Source organism: Ursus americanus, chromosome 11, assembly GCF_024610735.1.
Source record: "Ursus americanus isolate L20-20 chromosome 11, mUrsAme1.1.p, whole genome shotgun sequence".
Taxonomy (NCBI): domain Eukaryota; kingdom Metazoa; phylum Chordata; class Mammalia; order Carnivora; family Ursidae; genus Ursus; species Ursus americanus.
The window spans coordinates 34,476,380-34,504,305 of NC_142137.1; the positions used below are offsets into that span (position 1 = coordinate 34,476,380).

The 27,926-nt window shown below is 37.6% G+C and overlaps 1 protein-coding gene across 4 annotated transcripts in view; it reads right to left on the reverse strand.

Moving 5' to 3' along the window:
- The window catches only part of FAM184A (family with sequence similarity 184 member A), a 176,945-nt gene that overhangs the window by 132,901 nt on the left and 16,118 nt on the right, over window positions 1–27,926 (reverse strand). For 2 of the 4 annotated variants that reach the window (XM_087865425.1, XM_087865424.1), the window contains exons 3-4: window positions 12,343–12,438; window positions 3,505–3,675 (exon numbers count right to left, since the gene is read on the reverse strand). The gene's annotated coding sequence lies outside the window, so the exon portion shown is untranslated. Of the gene's footprint in view, window positions 1–3,504; window positions 4,547–12,342; window positions 12,439–27,926 lie in introns of those variants that run through there. The other 2 variants (XM_087865426.1, XM_087865427.1) reach the window with 2 other exon arrangements.

The following is a 27,926-nucleotide window of genomic DNA, read 5'->3' on the forward strand; positions in this document are numbered from 1 at the left end:
CTTGCACATGTTCAGCCTGCCATACACGCCCCCCCCCCCCAATCTCTCTGAACTCTCAACTTCCTTCCCCTTCATTACTAAAATGAGGACTGAGGCCACAGTCCTGAGGCAGTTCTCCTTCAGCTTTCTCCAGTGCCCATTGTGTCTCAGTGCCAGGATGAGGGGTTAACGTCCTCCTCACTTCCCACTCACACTTCTGAAGCCATTTTTCCTCCTTTCTTTCCTCCACCCCCTCATAGTCCTTCGAAGTTCACGCCCCACAGCTAGACCATGTTGCTATCATCTCTCATTCACGGAAGGCTTCACTTTCCAGTTTAGTATCTCTCTTTACCTAGGGTTGTCAGACTAAGCAATAAAAACTCGGGATGCCCAGTTAAATTTGATTTTCAAACAACGCATATATTTTTTATCTGGCAACCCCCCTTCCTTATTCTCCTCATCAGTTTCAGTGGTTCAGTGTCCACATGGGTCACTGGGCTCTCGGTTACTCACCTCAAATGAGGTGAGTACCTCAAATGAGGTGAGTACTTTCCTTGTACTGTACTTCCACACCATGTCTATAGTCACACTCAGAAACATGACCTCCTCCAAATCTCAGTTTGAAACCCGTGTTTCCTGCCTTCTGCCTTCTAGTCTTCTAGCTTACATGCTCTAGAACAGGGGTTGGCAAACTCTGGCCCACAGGCCATATGTGGCCCAAGGATAGTTTTTGTGTAGCTTTCAAGCTAAGAACAGTCTTTACATTTTAAAAGAGTAGTAAAAGTAAAAACGGAATAATACGTGGATCACAATGCAAAAATATTTACTATCTAGTACTCTCTAAGAAAAGTTTACTGACCCTGTTCTAGAACCCGACGCAGGACTCGATCCCAGGACCCTGGGATCATGACCTGAACCAAAGGCAGACAACCAACTGAGCCACCCAGGTGCCCTTAAGTTTCTTCTTATAAGGACGCTAATCCCATCCAGGAGGGCTCCACCCTCATGAGGGAATCACCTCCCAAAGGCCCCACCTTCTGCCACCATCACACTGGGGGTTAGGCTTCAACATGTAAATTTCAGGGAGGACAACATTCAGTCCCTAGCAGCCCAATATTCTCTCAGTTTCCCTTTTACAGTAGATCCATACTTCCTTCAGCACATTTTTTCCAGCCAGAAACTTTAGACTCCTCCTCAATTCTCTCTCTTCCTTCACTAGGCTCATTCAATAAAGGTGCAAGGACTGTGAGCTCTATGTTCAAAAGATATACTTGAATCAATTTTCCATTTCCATTGATAGCACATCACCTGTACTCCAGCTATAACCTCTTAGCTTCTCTTTTGGTCTCTCCTTTTCTTTTTTAAAAAATTTTATAACCCATTCACCATAGAGCAATGAAAGTCATCTTTTAAATTTTTTTTTAAAAGATTATTTATTTATTTATTTATTTGACAGAGAGAGAGCCAGCCAGCGAGAGAGGGAACACAAGCAGGGGGAGTGGGAGAGGAAGAAGCAGGCTCATAGCGGAGGAGCCTGATGTGGGACTCGATCCCAGAACGCTGGGATCACGCCCTGAGCCGAAGGCAGACGCTTAACGACTGTGCTACCCAGGCGCCCCAAAAGTCATCTTTTAAAATGTAAATCAGATTGGGGTGCCTGGGTGGCTCAGTTGGTTAGCAGCTCAGGTCTTGATCTCAGGGTCATGAGATTGAGCCGAGTGTCAGGTTCTGTGCTCCTTCCCCCTCTGCCCCTCACCCTGCTTGCAAGAGCACACACTCTCTCAAATAAGTGAATAAAATCTTTAAAAACAAAACAAAACATAAATCAGATCACATCAATTACCTACTTAAAACTCTCAATGGCTTTAATTTCACTTAGAATATAATCCAAATACCTCACATGTGTTATGATTCTAAAACTGTTTATGAGCCTATATTATGTGGTAGATATGGTTTTTAAACACTTGGGGGTACAAAAGCGAACAGAACAGGAAATAATCCCTGCTTCATGGAATTTATACTCTGGTGACAGGAGAACACATAAGCAATACATTTAGGGGTGCTTGGCTGGCTCAGTTGGTGGAGCATGTAGCTCTTGGTTTCGAGGTTGTGAGTTTGAGCCCCATGTTCAGTGTAGAGATTACTTAAAAATAAAAATCTTAAAAAAAAAGCAATACATTAAATAATAGGTTCAAATAAGTGCAATGGTGCCAATAAAAAGTAGATCAGAGTAGAGGGCTTTGGGAGTGCTGGGGGAGGTGAGTGATAATTCTAAATTTGGTCATTAAGTTTAGAAGAAGGTGACACTTGGTTAATTGGAGGAGGTGAGACAGCGTACAGAAGTCTGGAGGGGAAAACACCTAGGAAGGTCAAATGCTTTAAGGCAGAACTGTGTCTGTGTTTTCAAGACTCCGCAAGGATTTCAGTACAGGCAGAGCCTGGAGAGTGAGGCGGGCAAGTAACTGGGTGCCGGGTCCCCTAGAGCTAAGTAGGCCAATAGATGGACTTGGGCTTTTTGTCTGAGGAAATGGAAAGCCGTGACAGTGATTTGGGCAGCTGAGTATCACAGTCTAAGGTACATTTTGAAAGCATCATGATAGGAAGTGTAAAAGCAGGGACTCCTACTGGGAGACTGTGGCAGGAATCCAGGAGAGAGAGGATGGTAGCCAGCAGCCTTGGAGGGTGACATGTGTCAGGTTCCGGATGATACATTTGAAGGCAGAGGTAACAGCATTTCTTAGCGGATTGGCCTGTGAGACAGCGGGGGTTAATGATGACATCAAGGATTTCAGCTGGAGAAACTGGAAGGTTGGAGTTGCCATCAACTGGTGGACTAGGTTTGAGGAAGAGTGAATGACAGTGAGCAAGGGACTAAGATCACTGAAAAATAGAAGGGATGACAGGTACAGTGACAGGTAGTGGATGATGTGATCTGATGGCATGAGATTCAAAGTAGGGGGAAGTTCAGGCAGAAAGAAGGGAAGTCGGTCTGAACACAACAATAAGAACCCCTGTCCCACTTCCAGGTCCTGTGGTCTGTGGGGTGTGGGAGAAGAGTCTCCAACTGCAAGAGCTGCAGGAATGCAGGGTCTTCACGGGAGAGCCAGATTCCATTACAGCAAGAAAAGGAAGAGAAATATTCAGAGACCAGCTTGAGCACGGAGGGGATTTTGCGCTGAGGGGCTGCAAATCCTGGAAGGAAGGGTAGGAGGATTTCAGGAACTGGGAAGGAGGTGAGGGAGAAAGGGGCAGAAGGGGGACACAGGGGGCCTGTGGGAAGTGGAGTGCAGTAGATAAGGTGGGGGTCATGGGCTGCTCATGAATGACAGACAAACAGAGATAAAAGCCATAATGGTGTAGTCAAGGCTGAGAGAGGTAGTGAGGCTATACGTGCTGAGGAACAGGGAAGTCTGGGGAAGCAGGGTCTTGGTCTTGGTGTACAGACCTCCCTGCACCCCGATGATGAGGGTAGGTCTAATGCAGTGTAACCTTGGTCCTGTGCAGGCCCCTGCCCACCTCACTTACCTCATTCTGTATCAGGCTCCTCTTCAACACTGTGCCATAGCCATCCTGGCTCTCTGGGAGTTCCCACAACTGAACTCTTTGCAGCCTCAGGGCCTTTGCACTAGCAGTTTCCTCTGCCTGAAATATTTTGTCAGCTGTTTGCATGGCTGGCTCTTCTTCCTCAGCATTTACCTAAAATATAACTTCCACAGTGACATCAAAGCTAGATACCTCCTGCTATTCTTGATCATAGACCCTTTTAATTCCCATCATAACACTCATCAAACCAGCTGTTCTTTTAATTTATGTGTTTTGTTTATATTTTTTATTCAAATTAAAGATCCACAAAAACACTTGGCTATGTCTGTCATGTTCCTTATTGCATCCCCACTGACCAGCACAATGTCTGGTATAGTAAGTGCTTAGTAAGTAATGACTGGATAAATGAAACTCAGCCAGGGCAATGAGAACCCAGAGGTGGAAGGTTATTTCTACAGAGGGATAAAGCAATTAACTGCCCATCTTAACCTCAGCTGATTTAATAACCAGCAGAGTGGTTATTAAAACCTGACACCTTGGGAGGAAGGAGTGGCAAACCAGACTAGGAAATGGCCTGTCCTTGGGCTGGTTTATTGGTTCCTTTTGTTGTTGGCTGGAAAGGGCTGTTGGAAATGGTGGCCCCGCTCTCCAGAATGTCACAGAGCAGAAGGTGAAGAACCACACCTCTTAATGGCAACATTTGATCAATGCCTCTGTTTTTCCTCTTCTTATTGGCTTAAGGAGGGTTGGGTGGTGGCTGTAGTGAACTATAGATGTGATACTTACTTTGCATTGGCTCTGAGAGTATTAGTGAGGTGGTCCTTAGTTCAAATAAACATAATCAGAGGCTGAGAGGAAGAAGACAAAATTTTCCACTTTGCTTACACATATTTCTGGCTTGAGATGTCTCACTCATGGACAGAATGCAACAGAATTACAAGCAAATAACAAAATAAAAAAAAAAGAAAAGAAAAAAATTTTCTATCTGCCTTCTGGTAATTGTCGAACATTGGAAAATAAGGATACATGAATGTAATGGAATATTATAGATTCCTTAAAATTATCAATGTGTGGATTATATTTAAAAATGGACTAATGCTTATGATCTGATATGTGAAAATAGAATGTATGATTAATATAATGTACATATATATAATAGTATAAAATTAAATATACATTGCAATTTCTAATATATAAATATATGTTAGTATGAATAAGGATTTAGAGTAACATGCAAAATGAAAATAGTTGTGTTGGAGTGGTAGATACAAGAATTTTCTTTTTTACTATCCTTTTATATTATTGTATTTTTAAAAAAGATTTTATTAATTCATTTGAGAGAGAGAGAGAGAGAAAGAGCACAAGCAAGGGGAGCAGGAGAGGGAGAAGCAGGCTCCCCACTGAGCAGGGAACCTGATGCGGGACTCAATCCCAGGAACCTGGGATCATGACCTGAGCTGAAGGCAGATGCTTAACCGACTGACCTACCCAGGGGCCCCTATACTGTTGTATTTTTAAATTGAAAAGCTCTCAAATCCCTGAAAGAGCCTGCATGTACGAGAGTAGCATTATGAACAATGTCTTTTGTTGTACTTTCTGTTCAGCTTAAAGAATCCTATGTTAAAGAACCATATGTCTGCACCTGAGTCAATAGATGCTCCTTTTATAGCACATTCTCATGGCAATTTGTTCATTTTCAACATGACGCTATCTAGTTTTGCTAAGAATGTCTCTGAATTTACACCTATATTTATGTCAGTGTTTATATAGGTGTAATTGTTTGGCGAGTCAGGATAGGATGATGCATGTGCTTGAGTTTCAAAGGTCTCTATATTAATTACCCTGAAACAAAGAGCTGGGGAAGGGGTTCCCGCAAAAGAAAAGAGCCATCTCCACTTCTAAACAAAGGGGGTCAAGCAAGTGCCTAGACACCTCGCTAGAGTTCTGATTCTTATGATCAGCGCTCTTTTGAGAGCTCTGCAATTCTTCTGCTCATGTATTGCTGTTTCTCGTAAAGTGGCTTAGTCATTCATTGTTTATTCAATGTACACTTCATACCAGAAGACCTGGTAGGTGCTGGGAATACAAATAAGAATATAGATGGTTCCTCCCTGCAATGAGCTCATCATCTAGCAGTTTTTTCCTACAGCCTCTCTTAACTCAGGTGTGGTTGACATCTCCTACTGCCCAAGAGTGGAAATGATCTGTTAGCAAAAGAACTGAGCTGCACTTGTCTTCATAAGGCTGGGAATTAAAAAGAAAATGAAAGTTATATAATTAATTTAGTGATGAAAGACAGTTTACTAGGATACCTTTAGGATCCAGGCTGGGGAAGTGTGATCTTCAGCATTGAAGAACAATCCTTATTGTTTATAATAGTGAAAAACTGGAAAGAACTTAAATGTAAAACGAAAGTAGAAAATAGTGAAGGAAACAATGAGTAGAAGATCATTATTATTCAAGCTTTGGGGCCCTGGAGCAGAGCTGCCTCGGTTTGAATGCTGACTCTATCACTCACTAGCTATAAAATTAATTAAACCTTGATTTCTTCCCATATAAAATAAAATTTCTATGTGAAAATAAAATCTATTCCACAAAGTTGTTTTCAGTATTAAGTTAGATAATGTATATAAATGGCTTAGAACAATGCTTTGCTCACATTAAGCACTTGATAATAGTTTTCTTTATTATTGTGGTAAATGATCTTCATAGAATATTGTACAGCCATCAAAATTATGTTTCTGATGAGTTTGTAATAAGAAGGTACAATTTAAAAATTATCAGTGAATGCAGTATAATCACAGCTATAAAGGATAAGAAAAAAGAGACTGGAAGAAACTTCCACATGTCATCAGTTTTTCATTTTTTTTAAGTTTAAAGTTTCCATTTTTGTATTGAGTCATAAGTCTATCTGTGGTTTCCTTTTCCAGCATTCTTGAGTTATAATTGACAAATAAAATTGTAATATGTGATGGCTTATTATATGTATATATCCATTAACAATAAGAGAAGGGCCATATGCACCCCAGTGTTCATAGCAGCATTGTCCACAATAGCTAAATTGTGGAAGGAGCCGAGATGCCCTTCAACAGATGCCTGGATTAAGAAGATGTGGTCCATACATACAATGGAATATTACTCAGCCATCAAAAAGAATGATTTCACAACATTTGCAGCAACATGGACAGGACTGGAGGAGATAATGCTAAGCGAAATAAGTCAAGCAGAGAAAGACAATCATCATATGGTTTCACTCATTTATGGAACATAAGAAGTAGGAAGATCGGTAGGAGAAGAAAGGGAAGAAGAGGGGGGTAAACAGAAGGGGGAATGAACCATGAGAGACTATGGACTCTGGGAAACAAACTGAGGGCTTCAGAGGGGACGGGGGTGGGGGAATGGGATAGGCAGGTGATGGGTATTAAGGAGGGCACATATTGCATGGTGCACTGGGTGTTATACGCAAGTAATGAATCATGGAACTTTACATCAAAAACTAGGGACGTACTGTACGGTGACTAACATAATATAAAAAATTATTATTAAAAAAAACAACAATCACCATATTCTACATTAGATCCTCAGACTTTAGTCATCTTATAACTGAAAGTTTGTGTCCTTTTACCAACCTGTTTCTATTTCTCCCAATATTCAGCTCTGGCAATTACCATCCTACTCTCCATTTCTAGAAGTTGCACTAGTTTTTTTTTAGATTCCACATGTAAGTAATGTCGATATCATGTGGTTATTTGTCTTTCTCTGTCTGGCTTAATTCACTTAGCAAAATGTCCAAGAGGTCCATTGATGTTGTTGCAAATGGCAGAACCCTCTTCTTTTTTAAGGTTGAATAATATTCCATACCACATCTTCTTTATTCATTCATCCATTGATGGACACTTAGGTTGTTTCCATACCAAGGCTATGGTTAGCAATGCTGCAATGAATATGGGAGTACAGATATCTCTTTGAAATAATGATTTTATTTCCCTTGGATACATACCCAGAGATGGGGTTGCTGGATCATAGGGTAGTTTTATTTTTAATTAAAGCAGTATGAGGAAGCTGTTTTAATTTAAAAAGTATGAGGAAACTCTATACTCTTTTCCATAGTGGCTGTACTAGTTTGCATTCCTACTAACTGTACAAGTCTTCCCTTTTCTCCACATCCTTGCCAAAATTTATCTCTTGTCTTTTCAATCATAGACATCTTAACAGGTGTGAAGTGAATCTTGTGGTTTTGATTTGTATTTCCCTGATTAGTGATGTTGATCACCTTTTCATGTAACTGTTGGCCATTTGTGCATCTTCTTTGGAAAAATGTCTTTGCCCATTTTTAGTTTTTTTTTGTTTTTGGTTTTCTTTCTTTCTTTCTTTCTTTTTTACTTTTCAGTTATAGGAGTTCCTTGTATATTTTGGATATTAACCCCTTACCAGATATTGTAGTTTGCAAATATTTTCTCCCATTTGATAGGCTGCCTTTTTATTTTGTTGCTTGTTTCCTTTGCTGTGCAGCAGCTTTTTAGTTTGATGTAATGCCACTTGTTTATTTTTGAATTTGTTGCATTTGTCATTGGTGTTGAATAAAAAAAAAAATCTTTGCCAAAACCATTGTCAAGGAGTTTATCCCCTGTTTTCTTCTAGGAGTTTTCTGGTTTCAGGTCTTAAGTTCAAGTCTTTAATTCATTTTGAGTTGATTTTTGTGTATGGTATAAGAAAAGGATTCAATTTCATTCTTTTGCGTGTGGATATCCAGTTTCCCCAACACCATTTATTGAAGGGATTATCCTTTTTCCATTGTATATTCTTGGCTTCTTTGTTGAAAATTAGTTGGCTGTATATGTATGGATTTAATTCCAGGTTTTGATTCTATCCCATTGGTCTATGTGTTTGTTTTTATGCCAATACTATATTGTTTTGATTATAGCTTTACAGTATAGTTTGAAATCAGGGAACGTGCTACTTCCAGCTTCGTTCTTTCTCAAGATTGCTTTGGCTATTTGGGGTCTTTCGTGGTTCCATACGAGTTTTTAGACTTTTGTTTCTATGTCTGTGAAAAATGCATTGGAATTTTGATAGGATTGCATTGAATCTATAGATCCCTTTGGCTGTTATCAATATTCTAACAGTATTAATTTTTCCAATCCATGAAAATAGAATTTCTTTCAATTTATTTGTGTTCTCTTCAATTTTTTTAACAATTTTTATAGTTTTCAGTATACAAATCTTTTCCCTCCTTGGTTAAATTTATTCCTAAGTATTTTATTCTTTCTAATTATATTGTAAATGGGATTGTTTTCTTAATTTCTCCCTCTGGTTGTTCATTGTTAGTGTATATAAACAACTGATTTCATATATTGATTTTGTATCATAACTTTACTGATATTTTTAATTAGTTTTAACATTTTTTTGGTGAGATTGTTGCTGTTTTAAAATAACTTCATTGAGATATAATTCTCATGTCCTAAAGTTCACCTTTTTAAAGTGTACAATTCAGTGGCTTTTAGTGTATTCAGAGTTGGGCAAGCATCAACACTAATTTTAGAATGTTTCATTACTGCAAAAAGAAACTGTACCCATTAGTTATAATACTCATTCCTTTTTTTTTTAATGATTTTTTATTATATTATGTTAGTCACCATACAGTATAATACTCATTCCTTTGCCTCTCCCAGCCCCTGGACAGCCATTAGTCTACTCTCTGTCTCTATGGGTTTGCCTATTCTGCACATTCCATAGAAGTGGAATCATAATATGGAACCTTCTGTGTCTGGTTCCTTTTGCTTAACATAGTGTTTTCAAGGTTCGTGCATATTTCAGCATGTATCAGTCCTTCATTCCTTTTTATGACCAAATAATGTTCCAGTGTATGAATATACTACATTTTGTTTACTCATTCATCACTTGATGGACATTTGGGTTGCTTCAACTTTTTGGGTATTATGCTGCTATGCACATTCATGTTCAAGTGTGTTTTCAATTCTCTTGGGTATATACCTAGGAGTGGAATTGCTGTGCCATATGGTAAATCCATGTTTACATTTTTAGGAATTTCCGAATTGTTTTCTAAAGTGGCCGCACTATTTTACATGCCACCTATGAGGATTCAAATTTCTTCATATCATTGTCTAGCTTTTTAATTATAGCCATCTCTGTAGGTGTGATGTGGTATCTTATCGTAGAGTTGTTGCTATTTGAGTGGAGAAATGTATTTCATTTTTAATAAAAATGTACTTTATAAAAAGAGAACTTTAGATATAGGAGCAGTATGGGTGTTTCAGTTTGAGTGCCATTTCTATTCATTTTAAATAGTTCCTGAAATTGCCTGATCCAGAATTTACAAAACTCAGTGATGTTAGAAAATCTGGAGAGGCATTTATACTTATTAATGTTTTAGCAGTACCCACATTCTAGTGCAGACCTCTAAGATATTTGCTCTCAGTTGAATGATTGTTTGATGATATCACTTACGCTTGGCTTCATGCTAACTAGTTTAGAAGGCTAATTGGAGTGAGAATAAGGCAAAGGGATTTCTCAAAAAGGCATGAGGATTCGAAGCGTCCGTGAAACAGAGCAGTGTGGTACTGGGCTTTGCAAGAAAGTGATGCAGTACCTAGCAGAATTTGGCTGGATTTATTATCCTTTCTGGGTAGACTATTTGTCACTTTTTAATACAACTTTTTCCATTGAGGGCAAAGTAATTGACCCATCCCCTGGGAAGGCTAGTGCTCTTTCTGTGTAGGGTCGTGGATGTTTATAGAAGCCCCAGGTGGTCAGCCCTCTGACTTCCCAGCCTCAGTCGCCAGAGAGAAGTGGGAAAAGGACTCTGGAGGCTTGTCTTACATAGGGGAACTCAGGTATTGCTGGACCAACAAGATCCAGCTCCTTTCTTAAACCTTTGCTGTTTATGATAACAAGTTCATTGCTGTTTACACTATTTGCAGTTATGTATAGATGTTTTGGTCACAGAAGCTTTGGTGAAACATATAGGTATTTAGGAAATAAATATAGACAGTATTTTTTTCTTAAGCTGTAGAGAAGTATAGCTAGAAATATTTGTTTCTTCCCTACTCTTTTTTTAATTCTAAGGGGTCTAAGGTACCCCTTTGCTGATTGTGGGATTATATTGCAGTTGTAACATGCGGGTTTAAATAAATCTTCAGACACAAACATTTATAAAGCACACTCCAAAATCATATTCACCATCAATTACTATTTATGGAACCCTGTGTTACTGATTATAAGTAAAATTGACCTTGAAAATTCTCATTTATTTCTTTTATAAAATTTAAGATGTTCTTGGCTATTCATAGACTTAACTAATCAGTGTTTATGGAGTTATAGGCTATAGTCAAAGAAATTTTTTAATTCAAAGGATTTTTATCTTTTCATTTCATTTAGCTTAACTACCTGACCTATAAATAACTTAAATTCTGTCAGAGTTACTACTGTAGTTCTTAGCCACTGCATTGAAGACTTCTTATATATGTTAACAATGCAAAGAGCTTTATGGTATCAAAGTTCATCTGACAAGTGTAATGACTTATTGACTGGCAATATTTTATGTCATTTTTAAAGAACAAACTATGTTAAACTTATGTTAGCATCTCTTAAATTTTTAAATCAAGGCAATAATGATTATAACTAGTCCATTGGCTTTAACTTTATGCCAGCAATTACAGTTACAATTTAAAAAAAAAATCTACATCTATTTATAAAATTTTACCTGTGGGTGTAAAATCCTCATACTCTATTAAAAAGATGATAGTTTTATACGCTATTAAAATGAGTCCTGCTGAAATCATTGCTTATGAGGGGTTCATATAAATGATAATGGGTACAAAAAGTAAGTTACACCCTGGTAGTAGAGGGTTTTTTCCCCCATCTGGCAAATCTAAGAATACTTGAAAAGATGTGAAATCATGAACAAACTAATAGCCCAATTAAAAGATCAAATAAACCCTGCCCTAGTGGTTTATTTTATTTCACATCTTTAAAGTACCTTTGGTAACAATTACTAACGTGTATGTATCAAACAGACACAGCCTCAGAACCTTTACCGTACAGCAGTTTAGTTTTTAGTTTTCTTGGGGTTATGAGTCTGATGAAAGCGATAAGCACATTGGCCTAGGAAAATGCATATGTGTACACCTAATTATTCATAAAAATCCTGGGATCCATACAGCCTTAGAACTCCTGTTCAGTTAGGCTCAGAAAATATTAATTGTAATTAAGCTTATTTTACTAATGCTTTGAAAGTGCTCTGAAAAGTGTTATTTATAAATTATTTTTTATAAACATTGTTGTGGTTTGATAATTTTGATTCATTTTCAGGACATAGCATTTATTAATAGTTTTTTAAGGATAAGCTTTCAGAAAATTTATGTGTAAGTCTAGTCTTAGCTGGCTTTATTAATCAATCAATCAATGTATGGCAAACAAAGACTATTGTGGCCATCTTTAAGCAAGTCTAATAATGAAATATTGCCTTTTACTTCAGATTTATTTTCTTAAATTCTTTGAAGAGCTAATTATAAACTAGATGGCCACACCAATCTGCTAACAATGTTGGAGATTTTGCATATTCTGACATATAAATTACATATCCCCAACTTTGCACTCACAACTGGCAAACTACTTTGAATTCTGAGAAGAGTTGGTCTAATTCCACAGTGGGTGCATAGGTCAACATTCTGTGAGGAAAGGTTTTTAGAGTCTGGCTCATAATGTGCACCTCAGGGAGGTTGTTAGGAGCAACTAGCAAACCAGCAGGGGGGAGATTTTGCCAGAAGCACACCAAGCAGGGGGAAGTTGGGATGTTACCTTGAAGGAAGAGCTTCTAAATAGTGGATACATCAGTCAGCGTCCCAACAAAAGACAGATGGCATATCCAAGTTAGGAGAATTTGAAGGGGCCCATCTATAAAGAGATAATTACAAAAATGGGGGTGAGGTGAGGAAATTATTACAGTAGTGCAGGAATCTGGTGGGGTTGTTGCCATCCCTACATCTGAAAGGCCACAATAAGAGAGAGGTTACCAGAAGCTGAAGGTTACCAGTGGTAGAGGGTAGGTCACCTTCTGTCCAGGGACATGGTCAGCCCAGGGTAGCCTCCCTGGAAGGGAACCAAGGGGGAAATGCCTCTGTCACTTTCCTCCCACCTCTGATCTCTTGTTGGGCTCTCTTTTGGCAAGAACCCAACAAGAACAAACACTGGTCAGCCTCCTGTGGCAGAAAGTGATAACAGGTAACAGGTGGAGAGGTCCTTCCAGACAACTCTCAACCCAGAAGTTAGATGTTTGAAATCGCTCATTTTCAATCACGGTGGCATTTTTTAAAATCGCAGCAAAACACTGTAAGGGTGGAAAAATTATTCGTTCTTCCCTTCTAGATTCTTTGGCTGGTCTAATAAGTTAATTGACATAAGATAGATAAACAGGAAAAAAATAGATTTGATTTTGTACATAGAAGAGCCCCATAAAAATATGAGGTTCAAAGAAGTAACCAAAACAGGAAGCTTTTTAACCTTTCAGATAAAGAATAACTTGTGAGGAATTGAGGAGACAAAGGGATTTGGCTTTGGGGTAGTAAGTTGGTGAAGGAGTAACAGCCTTCTCAATCCTAAATTCCCTGTCTCTGGTGATAAGGATAACTTCTACCCTCATAGGGAAGGCACCTTCACATGGGACATTATCTTCTGCTTTCAGGGAGAAGGCCCACGGTATCCTTCTTGTACCAGTGCTTTCTCAAGTACCCTTAATTCAAAACAATCAATATGCCAAACCGGTATATTTTGGGGTGACATATTCTGAATCCCTACAATACACATCTTACACAATTTATCATCTTAACCATTTTTAAGTGTATGGTTCAGTAGTGTTAAGTATATTCACATTGTTATACAGCCAATCTCCAAAACTCTTTTCATCTTGCAAATTAAAATTCTATACCCAGTAAACAACTCCCCATTCTTCCCTCCCTCTAGCTTCTGGCAACCACCATTCCACTTTCTGTCTCAATGAATTTAATTATTCTAGATATCTTATATAATAGAATCATACAATATTTATTTTTTGTATGGGTGGTATTTTTAAGGATAGTGTTCACAGGTATTTTGTAGACAGGTTTAGTTGTAGTCATTAATAGAGCATTTCATTTTGAAAGAATGTCCCACTTCCTGGAGATTCCAAATGTCACAGATCTGTGGCATAACAATAACAGAAATGGGGCATTAGAAATACAGTTGACAAAAATCAGTGTACTTTAAGGGTAGAGAAAAAAATTAATATGTCAAATTTGAAACAAGGATGTGACAATCAAATGTTAAAAGGTATGGATCAGGGGTGCCTGAGTGGCTCAGATGGCCAGGCGTCTGCCTTAGACTCAGGTCGTGATCCCAGGGTCCTGGGATTGACCCTCGCATTGGGCTCCCTGCTCGGCGGGGAACCTGCTTCTTCCTCTCCTTCTACTGCTTCTGCCTGTATGTGCTCTCTCACTCTGTCAAATAATAAATAAAATCTTAAAAAAAAAAGTATGGATTGGTGTAGAATAAAAAATCAGATCAGTGGAGAACGTATAGTTGGCAGACAAAAGGAGGAGGTGGGTCCCTGATTCGGGGCCTGAGAACCATTTTGACAACTGCCTGCTCTGGGTTTCACTGGCGTCCCCATGGGGAGGAGAGGAGACTTCAGATAGGAGTCTCACTCTAGTGATGCGTTAGATAGCTGTATTTTATTGTAGAAAGTAACAGATGACTGCACTGCATGTAATTTACACTATAATGTGAGACTAGTACTTCTTTTTGAGCTTTTATAGTTTCCAGTTTCAAAACCTTTGTGCATTTGTAAAGAACCCATTAAGTATCGCTCCTGGGTATTCCCAACCCCTTTCCCCCGGTAGAAGAGAATCTCGCTCTCAGGAAGACCTTTCTACACTGTGAATACCCTTCTGCTACTAGATACCTACCCAGGGGTGGGGGAACACGCACTTGTGGGTCTTACTACTTCCCCTACCAGCCCAAGGCAAGGACTCTGCTTTTTCATCCTACCTTCTCTATACCTCTCAGCACTTAGTGCAATGCACAGAACATACTAAATGATAAGTACATTTTTGTTGAAAGAAAGGAAAAAGTGATATAAATATTTAAAGTAACCATTGAAAGAAATCAGAATATGTCACCTCAAAATATGCCTCTTTGACTTAAAATATTATTTTGAATTGAAGGCAATTAAGTAGCAGCAAACACAGAAAAAGCTCCCCTTTTTCTGCCTAGAGGCAAAATGTAAATTCTCCTTTTACTGACTTTTATTGGCCCCAAGAAGGCACAAAATCTCCAAACAAACCTTACTCCATTAGTTCTCTTCCATATATTTATCTTTCCACAATTTGCTGTCCTTGGAAGCCTAAAACTCCGTTGTCAAAATCAGCAATGGAGACTCACCATTGCATCCAATCTCACTCATGCTTTGAGTCTCTTTCCAGGGAGAGAGCCCAGTCCCTTTAATGGCTCATCTGATTAGGTAAGGCTCACCAAGGATAATCTCCCTATCTGAAAGTCAACTGATTTGGGACCTGCGAAATCCATTCACTATAGCACCAAGGTTAGGGTTCCATTGAATAACTAGGAAAAGATCTGTGCACGCTGGTGGTGGTGGTGGGGAATCTTGGAATTCTGTCTACCATTGGATAATAGTGAAAGGACAGGATCTAGGGTCTGATAAGGGAAACAGGTAGTGGAGACTATTCTCCGCTCTTCAGAAAAAAATAACACATGCAGGCTATGAGAGGGCGTATTCTGAGTGTGTGGTAATGCCATTGAACAACCTCGCAAAAAAAAAAAAAGTAGCCCAGCAATTAGGAGACCTGTCCCAGCCATTAAGTAGCCAAGTGATCTTAGTCAGATCCTTTAACTTCTCTGGGCCTGGAACTGGGGGGATTGAATAGACCAGGACTTCCAAGGAGGAAAGCGGGAGTAAGACACCTACCCTGAAGTCACCTGGGGTGCTTTTTAAAATTCAGCATTTCCCCTACTTTCCCCAGATGTAACAGGGCTGGGAGGTGGAAGAGAAAGACTGACAAGGAAGGGGGACAAGCATATGCAGTATGGAATTGTTCCTTAGGTCGTTCACGCACTCATTGGTTCATCCCACAAATACTCATTCAAGACCAGCTACTTTGTGCTAAATACGTGCCGGGCCCTGGGAAGTTAAAAGAAAGCCATGCAGGCTGTCCACGCACCTCCCGTCTAGCCAGGGAGGTAGAGGCAAGTGAGTAGAAGATGATGAATGTTACTGAGTGGGGACCCCAGGGGGGCTGAAAGCAGGGGTCCTCCTTGCAGATGCTTAAGGAATTGGCATTATCTAAGAGAAGAAGTTGGAAATGTAGCAAGTGAGGAAGGTGGAGAGTCTCGGGCCAGGAAAAAGCATTTATGAAGGGTTGGAAGCTTAACTGACTCAGGCACATGTAAGGCATTATGATTAGCCCTATGACCTGAGTTGGTACGGGTCACAACTAGCCTTATAAATCATGTTAATGAGTTTGGATTTTATCCTAAGCACAATGGGAAAACATCAAAAGGCTTTAAGCAAGAGTGACTTAAAGAGATTTGTGCTTTACAAATATCACCCTGGCTATAGTTGGAAAAAGAGAGGGTGGCTGTAGCAGTTAGGAATACCAGTGCAAACGGGCAGGACCAGGGTGGTGTCAGTGGGCTTAGGGAGAAGCAGGCAGAGGAAAGAGATGCAGAGAGTAGTTGGTTCGATTCGAGAGTGATCTGTGTACTGCCAGATAGAGGAGCTATAGGATTAAATGTGGTTGCATGTATTTTCATTCACAATTGCCTCTTTATACTACTCAAGCTGTCTTCTCCATTCACAAGAAGTTTAGTTACAATCAGACAGCAGATCTTCTGTATCCTTTTGGACTATTTATTCCATTGGTTTGGAATATTCTACTGGGAATAAGTATTTAAGCAGGATACAAAAGATCTGGATTCCAGTGCCTTGTTTCCTTATCTGCTCAATGAGGGGGTTAATTGAAAACCTCAAAGATAAATTTGAGGGCTAACCCTCCCGAAACCATAAAATCCACTCAAAGACGCTGAGCAGACTCTGGTTTCTCCCCAGGTTGGCCTGAGTTGCTGGGGGCAGTAATAGAGAAATCAGCAGAATCCCCTGGGGGCAGCACACATTTGGATCAAGGGCTACCACAAAGGAAGAACTTTTGTAGTGCTCTCACCCCAGGAATATTGCCCAGTTAAGAGCCAGAGATAGCCATGCACTTAAATTTAGCTCCACAGCCTGGGGTCTCTGGAATTTGCCCAATGTGTCGCATGGTAGGTTATCTTCCTTAAGCACACGGAGCGTTCAACCAGATTCAATTTCCCTTTAATTTCTCCTCTCTCAGTGAAAGAAGATGCACTGAGTACAGCGAATGACATAAATTCAACATAAAATGTACAGAGTTCTATACTTTATTTTGCTCTGTAATCAGAAATTCCAATCAGCAGTGGAGCTATGTGCCTGGGCAGACAACTGGCTGCAATTTGCAGGGGATGGTGATGAGAAAGCTCTTCCTGTGGCTTTACCTACCAGTGCCAACCCGGGCTCCACCCGCCCCCCCCGAAAAACCAGCCATGAAGCAGGTATGGTAGGGCCCAGACCCATTTCACTGGGTACATACTGCCTTTTTCTGTATATATTTCAAAATTTCTCTTTATGTTCATTTCAATCTAATTTCTTTCTCATGTTTGCTTAGATGATTTGTAGAAAGTGCATTTGATCTTAGTCCACTAGAGGGAACCAGAGAGATTTAGACATTGGAGCCAACAGAACTTCATCTCAGGTTCTTAACGTCAGTATTAGAGAAATTTCCAGGGGTTCTTAAATTGGGTTTACTGTCAGAATCAGGAAGGAGTCTTTTTTTTTTCTTTTTATCTTATCGCATTAAAAAATAGGCTTTATTTTTTAAGAGCACTTTTAGGTTCACTGCAAAACTGAGGGGAAAGGGAATTTTAAAATTATGTAGGTTTCTAGGTCCCGCTCTAGATCTACGAATTCAGAAGCTTTGGGGGTGAGGTCTGGGAATCTCTACTGAAAGGGCTGGTGGAACCCCTGCTTTTGTAAAAAAAAATTATATATATTTAGTTACCTATGTATGGTATATTTTACATATTTAATCTATTTATATAAAATTTATATATAACTATATATATATAAAACCATATATATATAACTATATATATAAAACCATATATATATATATGGTTACCTACATAAATTTAAAACCAAGAATGGAGCAAGAATGCACTGAACATTATGTAGCATACATAGCAAGACATAAAAATAGAGGCTCACAGGGATTAAAAAAATACAGTGGTTAAACACTTGGCAATTGTCAATATTTAGAATATGACTCATATTTTTCCAAATAATTTCAATTGTTAAATAGAATTCATGTGATTTTCTTAGAGCCAGAGGAAAATCTGAAAACCACCATTACAGCAAGGCTTCCAGTGCCAGAAATGAGATTTTAGGGAACCCCCAAATCAGGAAACATTATTTCTGAAATAAGCATTTTATGAAAGACTGCCAGATTCCTGTGGATTTTATCCAGGGAATAGAAGTAAATGCCCAGTTCCAATATCCATCAGACACAGATGTTCCCATAGTTTCAAATACATTCTGGCAAACTGGCCCAAAGACACAAACTGCTTAAAAAATTACAGGAAGAAAAGAGGGCACATGCATCATCATAGGAGAAGATTTAATACCCCCTCCATGAAAAATGATTTAAAATAAAATGAAAGTAATCTTATTGATTTATAGGAAAATGTGTTACAAAATCTGAATGAAATGAAGAAAATTAGCAATCTAGTTTAAGAAACACTGGACTGCCAGCTCCTACGGACGAACAGCCCTGTGGAAATTTACAAATTTGTTTAAATAAACGTCAAACAGCCAGATGCCTTGCGATAAGAGCTGGTCTTTATAAAAGGTCTCTGAAACCTAGTTTGAATATCAAATAAAAACTTACAACAGTGCTCTTATACACTGCCCTCTGCCCAGGTCCACCCTAACTGGTATTTGCTACAATCTCATGGTCAGTGTTGTATTTACTGATGCCAGTGTATTTCCTAAACCAAAGAGAAAAGGGAACGCCTTCTGATTTATTGCTTCAGCTAAAGAAATAAAGATTTTGAGCACACACTTGAAATATTTCTCCTAAAAATTTTTTCTGGGTCAATTAAATAAAACAAAATTTTTAAAGTTGCCTGGCCCATAGGGCCCAACAGACCCTGATAAGTATGGAAACAAGATTCCCCCAAACAAATTAAGTGTTTGCCTGAGGAATCTGGGCAGATTGGCAGCAATTTTACAGTTATTATTCTTTCTTCAAAGGTTTGTTTACTGAGTATGAAGGGCCCTAACATACTTCTATAACCTAATCTACTCAGTCATAAAATACGGTCCTGTATGATGTTTTATGTTATAGATATATTTCAGTACAGAAAAACAGAGTATTGGGAGATGGGTGTGTGTGTGTGTTGGGCGGGAGAGTTGTAGGGATAAATCTATTCTTCATTAATTTATTCTCAAGCTAGCATTTGGAATGGAAATTATGTGAAGGAGAACAATATGGTAATTTACACTTACCTCTTCCAAGTAAAGCATAATGAATAAAATGAATAAAATTCCATTTCTAGCTAACTTGATTATACCCTTCCTACATAATCATGTCCCATTGTGAGAACAAAATTTTAAAGTTTTTTTCCCCACTAAAATATTCCCTTTTTTCTGTTTTGAAATAAATGCTAAGTTCCTTGTAGATTCTAATGATACTAAGTACCAGAATACATAACATTTTTTTCATAATAAAGAATAAATTTACACCGTTATCCAGTCCCTGATAACTACAGAATCAATTTCAGTTCTTTGCTTGGCCCTATCTGCTAGATAATTTTCCTCCCATCGGCCTATGGTTGCAAATGCAATACAATTTGCAGTAAGTTGGCGGCAAACCCTGGTAACTCCTACTAGGCTGGCTTGGCTAGGGGACAAGAGTTCTTGTTTGAGGTTCTGATACAGCTCCAACCCCAGGAGACCATTAAAATTGTCAGCTGGTGCTACAACAGCTGCCCGGATCCCAGTTTGAATAACTCAGGTACACTCCAAACCTACATTTTTGAAGAGAAAGGTAATTCCAACTGTAAATGCCACTTCTTGCTCACTTGCAAATTTCTTATTTACTCAGTCTCTAATTTTTTCGCATGTTAACCACTCCCCACTTTTCTACCCTGCCTCTCTCACTGGTCAGAGATACTCTGATGAATTACAACTTGCTTTTCCTTAGAATGGGATGGAGCCCTCTAATTCTTTACAGCACAGTGATCCAAACAGTTCCTACCAATTGTTGGAAGTTGGCACTTGAGGTGAAATCTATTTACTACTGTGGCTTTAAGTTATACCTTTCAGAAACATTAGATTTCAATTAACTTTCCCCTTGGTAAGGAGCTTAGAAGAGGGGTAGAACTGGGACCCAGATGTTCACATTATGCTCCCTTCATTTTAATCAACCCTTAGAGTTGAAAATATTAGGGGACAAAGAGCCAAACCAGGCAATTAAGACAGTCTTTGTTCATAAATATTACTGGTCTGAGACTTCTCAGTGAGTTGAAAAACTGAGTCATAGTAAATCTTGTTTGATTGTACTTGTTTATCCTCAGTTGTGGATATTTTTGTGTGACCAGTGAGTGATAATCTCATCAGAGGTTTGGGAATTAGTAAACTCTCAGGAGGAAGCATGTTTTCAGAGGAGAAAGATTGGCAAAGTGTTTGGCACGTAAGAAAACTCTACTAACAGGTTGTTGCCAACTGCATTCAATAGCTCAGTTTCTGTAAGGCTTTTCATGTGGGTTTTAATTTATTATGGATTGTTTTACTAATTTATTCCGAAATACCTTGATTACAAAATGCTAGAGAGATAATTTATATTTTCACTTCTGATAGTGCAATAGACTAGCTATCCAGAATGAGATTCCTATTTGAATACTAAAATCTTAGATAAATAACTTCTTTTAAAACCTTCCTTCCTTTCTTCCTTCATGAACTGGAAAGCAGAAATGAAAGTAAGGAAACAAAAGCCCTCCCAAACAGAACTGAAAGCAGGAATTATGAAAGGTAAGATATTAACTGTAGTTTTAAGTATGTTTATTAAAATAGTTTGGGTTGCCATTAAAAAGCTAGAAATAGTATAACTTCCAAATAAATAGAGGAGGAAAAATGGAATGGGAAAAACAAGTCGTAGTCAATCTAAAATGCAGCAAGAAAAGTCATCCATATTGGCAAGGAAGAAGTTAAAATATCAGTATTTGCAGATGAAATAATACTATATATAGAAAACCCTGAAGACTGTACCAAAAATTATTAAAAGTAATAAATGAATTCAGTACAGTTTCAGGATACAAAATTAATACATGGAAATTGGTTGCTTTTCTACACACTAATAATGAAGTAGCAGAAACAGAAATTAAGAAAACAATTCCATTTATAATTGCACCCAAAAGAATAAAATACCTAAGAATAAACTTAGCCAAGAAGATGAAAGACTTTAGAAACTATAAAACTCTGGTGAACGAAATTAAAGATGACACAAACAAATGGAAGGAAATTCCACGCTTATGAATTGGAAGAGCAATATTGTTAAAATGTCCACACTACCCAAAGCAGTCTACAGATTAAGTGCAATCTGGTCAAAATACCAACAGCATTTATTTTCCACAGAGCTAGAGTTTGTATGGAACCACAAAAGACCCCAAATAGCCAAAGCAATCGTGAGAAAGAAAAACAAAGCTGGAGGCATCACAATCCTAGATTTCAAGATACACTACAAAGCTGCAGTAATCAAAACCATATGGTACCAGCACAAAAATGGATACATAGATCAATGGAACAGAATAGAAAGCCCAGAAATGAACCCATGCTTATATGGTCAATCAGTCTACAACAATGGAGGCAAGAATACACAATGGGAGAAAGACGGTCTCTTCAATAAATGGTGCTGGGAATACTGGACAGCTTACATACATACAAAAGAATAAACTGGACCACTTTCTTACACCATACATGAAAATAAACTCAAAATGAATTAAATACTTAAATGTGAGACCTGAAACCATAAAACTCCTAGAAGAAAACACAGGCAGTAATTTCTTGACAACAGGCTTAGGAACATTTTTCCAGATATGTTTCTTCAGGCAAGGAAAAGAAAAGCAAAATAAACTATTGGGACTACATCAAAATAAAAAAACTTTTGCACAGCAAAGGAAACCATCAACAAAATGAAATGGCAACCTATTTGAATGGGAGAAGGTTTTGCAAATGATATATCTAATAAGGGGTTAATATCCAAAATATATAAAGAACTTATATAACTCAGCTCCAAAAAACCAAATAATCCAATTAAAAATGGGCAAAGGACCTAAACAGACATTTTTACAAAGAAGACATATGGCCGGCCAACAGACACATGAAAAGATGCTCAACATCACTAATCATCAGGGAAATGCAAATCAAAACCACAATGAGATATCACTTTATACCTGTTAGAATGGCTAGAATCAGACAAAAAATAATAAGTATTTGTGAAGATGTGAAGAAAAAGGAACCCTCATACACTGTTGGGAATGCAAATTGGTGCAGCCACTATAGAAAACAGTATGGAGGTTCCTCAAAAAATTAAAAAGAGAATTACCACATGATCTAATAATTACATTACTGGATATTAACCCAAAGAAAATGAAAACACTAATTTTTTAAAAAGATTTTATTTATTTATTTATTTGACAGAGAGAAAGAGTACAAGCAGGGGAACAGCCGGGAGAGGGAGAAGCAGGCTCCCCCTGAGCAGACAGCCCAACATGGGTGCTCAATCCCAGGACCCTGGGATCATGACCTGAGCCAAAGGCAGACACTTAACTAACTGAGCCACCCAGGCACCCCAAAAATACTAATTTGAAAAGATATATGCATCCTTATGCTTGTTGTAGCATTGTTTACAATAGCCCAAAATACAGGAGCAACCCAATGTCTATCCATAGATGAATGGATAAGGAAGATGTGGTTACGTGTATACACACACAGAGACAGAGAGACTCACACATGTGCGCATGCATGCATGCGCACGCGCACACACACACACACACACACACTCACACACAGAGGAATATTACACAGCCTTAAAAAAGAATGAGATCTTGGCATTTGTGACGACATGGATGGACCTAGAATGTATTATGCTAAGTGAAATAAGTCAGAGAAAGACAAATGCCGTATGATTTCACTTATATGTACAATCTAAAAAACAAAACAAATGAACAAACAAAAGCAGAAACAGACCCATAAATGCAGGGAACAAATAGGTGGTTGCTGGAGGTGAGGGAGGTAGGGGGATGGGCAAAATGAACAAAGGGGAGTGGGAGGTAGGCTTCCAGTTATGGAATAAATACATCACAGGAATGAAAGGTACAGCCTAGGGAATACAGTCAATGGTATCATAATAGTGTTTAATGGTGACAGATGGTGGCTATGCTTGCGGTGAGCATAGCATAACGTATTAACTTAACAAATCATTATGTCGTACACCTGAAACTGACATAACAGTGTGTCAACTATACTTCAATGGAAAAGTAAATAAAAGAAGGCAGGAAAGCTAAAAGAAAAAAGAGAAAGTAAGATAAATAGAAATCACATATCTAGAGATAAACCCAAATATATAATCATAATAACTCTCTAGCTAAAGGCAAATTTGGTCAGACTAAATAAAATTCTGCATTGTGCTCTTTGTAAGAGATATACATAAACATAAAAACACAAAACATATTGAAAGTCAAAGGATTGAAAAGACCTACAGGAAACATCTAAATGAAAACTGGTATACCTAAATTAATACTAGACAGAATATAATTTAAGGGTCAAATATGAAGTACCTTCATGATGGACAAAGTTAGGTTCATTAGGAGGATATAAGAAATCAAAACTTATATGTATTTAATGAAGTCTCAAAATATAGAAAGCAAAAATGGACAGAATCACAAAGACAAATAAATCCTTAAGTGTAGTGGGAGATATTAAATACCTCTCATAGTAAATGACAGATAAGGCAGACAAAATATCCGTCTGGATATAAAAGATTTAAAGAGCAAAATCAAGAAACTTAATTCCTCAATTTGGAGTGTATACATTTTTTTTGAAAGCACACATAAAACATTTTGAAAATTGACAATGTGCTAGGTCATAATCAGAGCTTCCACACCCACTGCATATAAAGCCTCAAGTCAAAGAAATGGTATCACATAGATCACTTCTCTAACATAGTGCAGCTAACTTAGAAATCATTAAACATAACTTAGAAAATCCTATATATTTAGATATTTAAAAAATCCCCATGTGTGTATAAGGTTCTAAAAAAATTAGAAAATATTGAGGTCTGAAACAAATAAAAATACTACCCATTGAATCTTTGGGAAGTCAAATAAAGTGGATTCAAATACAGAAAATTTATTTTAAAAAAGAAGAAAGGCTCAAAAGTAATGAGCTAAACATCTTTAAGAACTTAGAAAAATAGAATAAACACAAAGAAAATAAAAGGAAGAAAAATGCAATTTGAGTAAAAATAATGAAACACACAATAGAGAGGAGCAACATAGTTCAAATCTGATTCTTTGAGAAGACTAAAAATACAGCAAACCTCTGGACGAAGAAAAAAGGGGGAATATTCTCAAAGAATATTATGAATGAAAAGAAGGACAAAACTAAAGATGTCAAAGAGTCATTATGAAAAAAAAGTCAACAAACTGTAAACCTAGATGGAATGAATACATTCTTATACAAGTACAACTTGTTAGGGGCACCTGGGTGGCTCAGTTGGTCAAGCATCTGACTTTGGCTCAGGTCCTGATCTCAGGGTCCTGGGATTGAGCCCTGCATCAGGCTCCCCACTCAGTGGGGAGTCTGCTTATCCCTCTTCCTCTGCCCGTCCCCCTGCTCATTCTCTCTCTCTCAAATAAATAATTAAAATCTTTAAAAAGAAAAAAAAGTACAACTTGTTAATCTCTCCCAAGAGGAAATAGAATCTGAACAGTCCTATAATCATTAAAGAAATAAAATTAGTTAAAAATCTCTGCACAATGAAGCATTGATCTTCAGATTGTTTCTCTCTGAAAGTGTTTGTGTAAGATTAGAACTAACACCCTGCTCCCCAACTTATTTTATGCATTCAACATAACCTTGATGCCAGATCTAGACAAGGATATTACAACCAAAATAAACAGTCACTCTCAATCGTGACCACAGATACAATTCCTTAACAAAATTCATATTAGCAAACTGAATCTGAAAATACATAAAAAAGATGGTATATTATGATTCTGTAAGTGTAATATTGGTTCACTTTTAATTTATTTATTACCTCATTAACAAATTAAAAGAGAAAAATCATATGATTACTTCAACACATGCAGGAAAAAAAACACTAGAAAAATTCAACATTTATTCATATAGAAAAATTCTTGGCAAACTGATAGCAGTTATTGTCACAACTTGAGTTTCTCAGTAAGAAGAGTCTGAGATGGAGATTAACATTCAGGAGGTTTATTAGGAATTGTTCTTGGTGTCAGTACCTCTGGAAGGAAAAGGAAGCAAGTAGAAGTACACAGAGGGAGAAGTTGGGTTGCAGTGTAGCCTCTGTGAAAGCCTCAGCCAACCCTAAAGAGAGCTCTGAAATGAGGCTGGTCCTTTGGAATTGTCCTGGCCTGGAATGAATTGGTTGGGCCTTATCTCAGGTCAGTCTGCGGTAGGCTGCCCAGGAAGTAGGTGTGACACAAGCAAAGGGACTCTTTTCAGCTGAAGAAGGCAGACAGTTGAGGGCTGTCTGTCAGCAGGACTCCTAGCTGCTGGGAGAATTACTTCAGCTCAGAGGTGGGCCTCAGAACCACATTACAGTGTCCTTCCCAGGCATGGAAAGAAAGCCTACAGCAGATGTCATATTTAACGTTAAAATGTTGAAAGCGTTCCCTTTAAGATTGGAAACAAGACAAGAAGGGCCGTTATCACCATTTCTATTTAGCATTGTATGGGAAGGCATGAAAAAGCAAAGGTTTAAGGATTAAAAGGGAAACAAAATGAATGTGATTTGCAGGTGGTGTTTATTTTCTTCATAGACAATCTACAAATAATTGTAATGAAGAGTTTGTCAGAGTTGCAAAGTCAATATATATAGGTATGTGTGTATATGTGTGCCAATTGCATTTCTATATTCAAGCAATAATTTAGAAAATAATTTAAAACTACTATGAACAATGGCATAAAAATATGACGAAATAAATCTAACAAAAATATGTAATACCTTTATGGAGAAAATGATAAAACTTTATCAAGAGGTGCTAGAAAATGTCTAAATAAATGGAAAGATACATAATATTTAGGATAGAAGACTCTGAAATAAATATATTCTCTCAAAATTGATTTATAGATTTAATGAAATTCCAATAAAACAGAAGTACCAGTGTGGTTTTTGTGAAATATGACAAGTTGAATTGAAAATTTATATGGAAGAATATACCAGGGAGGAAGCAAAAATGTGGGAAAGCTTGCATTACTGGACATGACTTATTATCAGACTATGTAACTAAGAATATGATGTTGGTACAGGATAAGACAGACAAATGGAACAGAACAGGAAACAGAATCCAGAAAGAAATTTGTACATATATAGAAACTTGATTTGTATAGATCACTGGGAAAGAGCAGATTATTTCATAAATGGCTTAAGGACAATTTGGTTTCCAAATATTTTTTCAAAACCTGAAAATAGATCTTTATCTTTTATCACAAACAAAAATCAATCTGGGTGATTAAAAACTTAATGTGAAAGGCACAACCATACAATTTCAGAAGAGCATATAGGGAATATCTTCAAATTCTTGAATAAGGAAGCGTTTCTTAAAGAACACAAACCATGTTGAGAAAAATTTGCATTTCCTAGGAGATTTGACCTTGTACATAACCTGCTATCCAGCAACTTCACTCCAGACATATATTAAAGATAGTTTTACATATGTGCCCTAGAAAATATGCTCATAGAAGCCTTACTCTACATAGAAAAAAATCATAAATAATCCATAAACTAATTATGGCATATTTCCTCAAGTGAAATATTACAGTGTAATGCAAAATGAAAGAACTAAAGTATATACATCGATCTTAGTTAATCTAAAAAATCATTGTTGAACAAAACACGAAAGTCACAGAGGAAAATGCACAATTTATTCTTTAGAGATCTATACACAGGAGATAAAACTATGAAGAAAAGATAATGATCGAGACAAAATGTAAGATGGTTGCTACTTCTGTGGGAGAAGGGTCAGGAAGTAAGAGAAGGACACTGGTAATGTTCTGTTTCTCAATGCCATGCAAGTTCATTATGATTCTTTAAACTCAGATACATTTTGTACAGTCTCTTTGTAAAAATGATATGCTTCACAACAAAAAATTGCAGATTAAAGTGTTCTCAAAAAGAGCCATAATTTAAAATATCAGGGCTATTTCAGTGAGTGAACAAATTGTTCTCAAATATTCATCATTACACATCAAATATTGCTTCATCCTCCATTCTTCTTCCTCAAAACAGAAAAGCGTAAGTATACCAAGCCTGAAAAAGGGAGCTGAGTTTCCCCAACTTGCAAATGTTACCAAAAAAGTCATGGTAATCTGCCCTCAGAGCTACCTCTGATGGATTGTCTGGCTCCAGATCTGTGTTGTGTATTTTCAGGAGAACGGTTAAAATAGACGGAGAATAGTAAGCCCAAATCTAAATTTCATGCAAAAGAAAGATTAGAATTTCATTGAAATTGATTCGCCAGGTGACTTCTACTCTTATTCAGGTCCTTGGGATCCATGCCATTTTAATATTAAAATATGTATTACTCTCTTAATTCTCCTTAATGTTCTGCAAATGTTTCAGAATAGAAGTCTCATCAACTCCAGAGGAGTTACCCAGACGGTCCTAAATATTGGGGTTCTCCTGTTGATAAAAGAATCAACAGAATGAGTACTTCCAGAAATACAGTACAATTTTTCTAATGTGTATACTAACCACTAAAAATCTTTTTAGATGAAACGTCTTCTAAGTTGCAGATCGCTTTCAATAACATATATGCATTTTAGCTGCATAATTATATCAAAACAATTCATTGGCATTAAAAAACTCAGCACAGATTTGATAGACCTGAGTATCAGCATAGTTCTTTGGATTCATTTTTGTCTTCTTTTTTTTAAATCTGACAGTTTGTGTTTCACTTGATTTGTCCATTGGCAAGGATAGCCAAAGTTGGGCTACCGATCACCAGCCAGG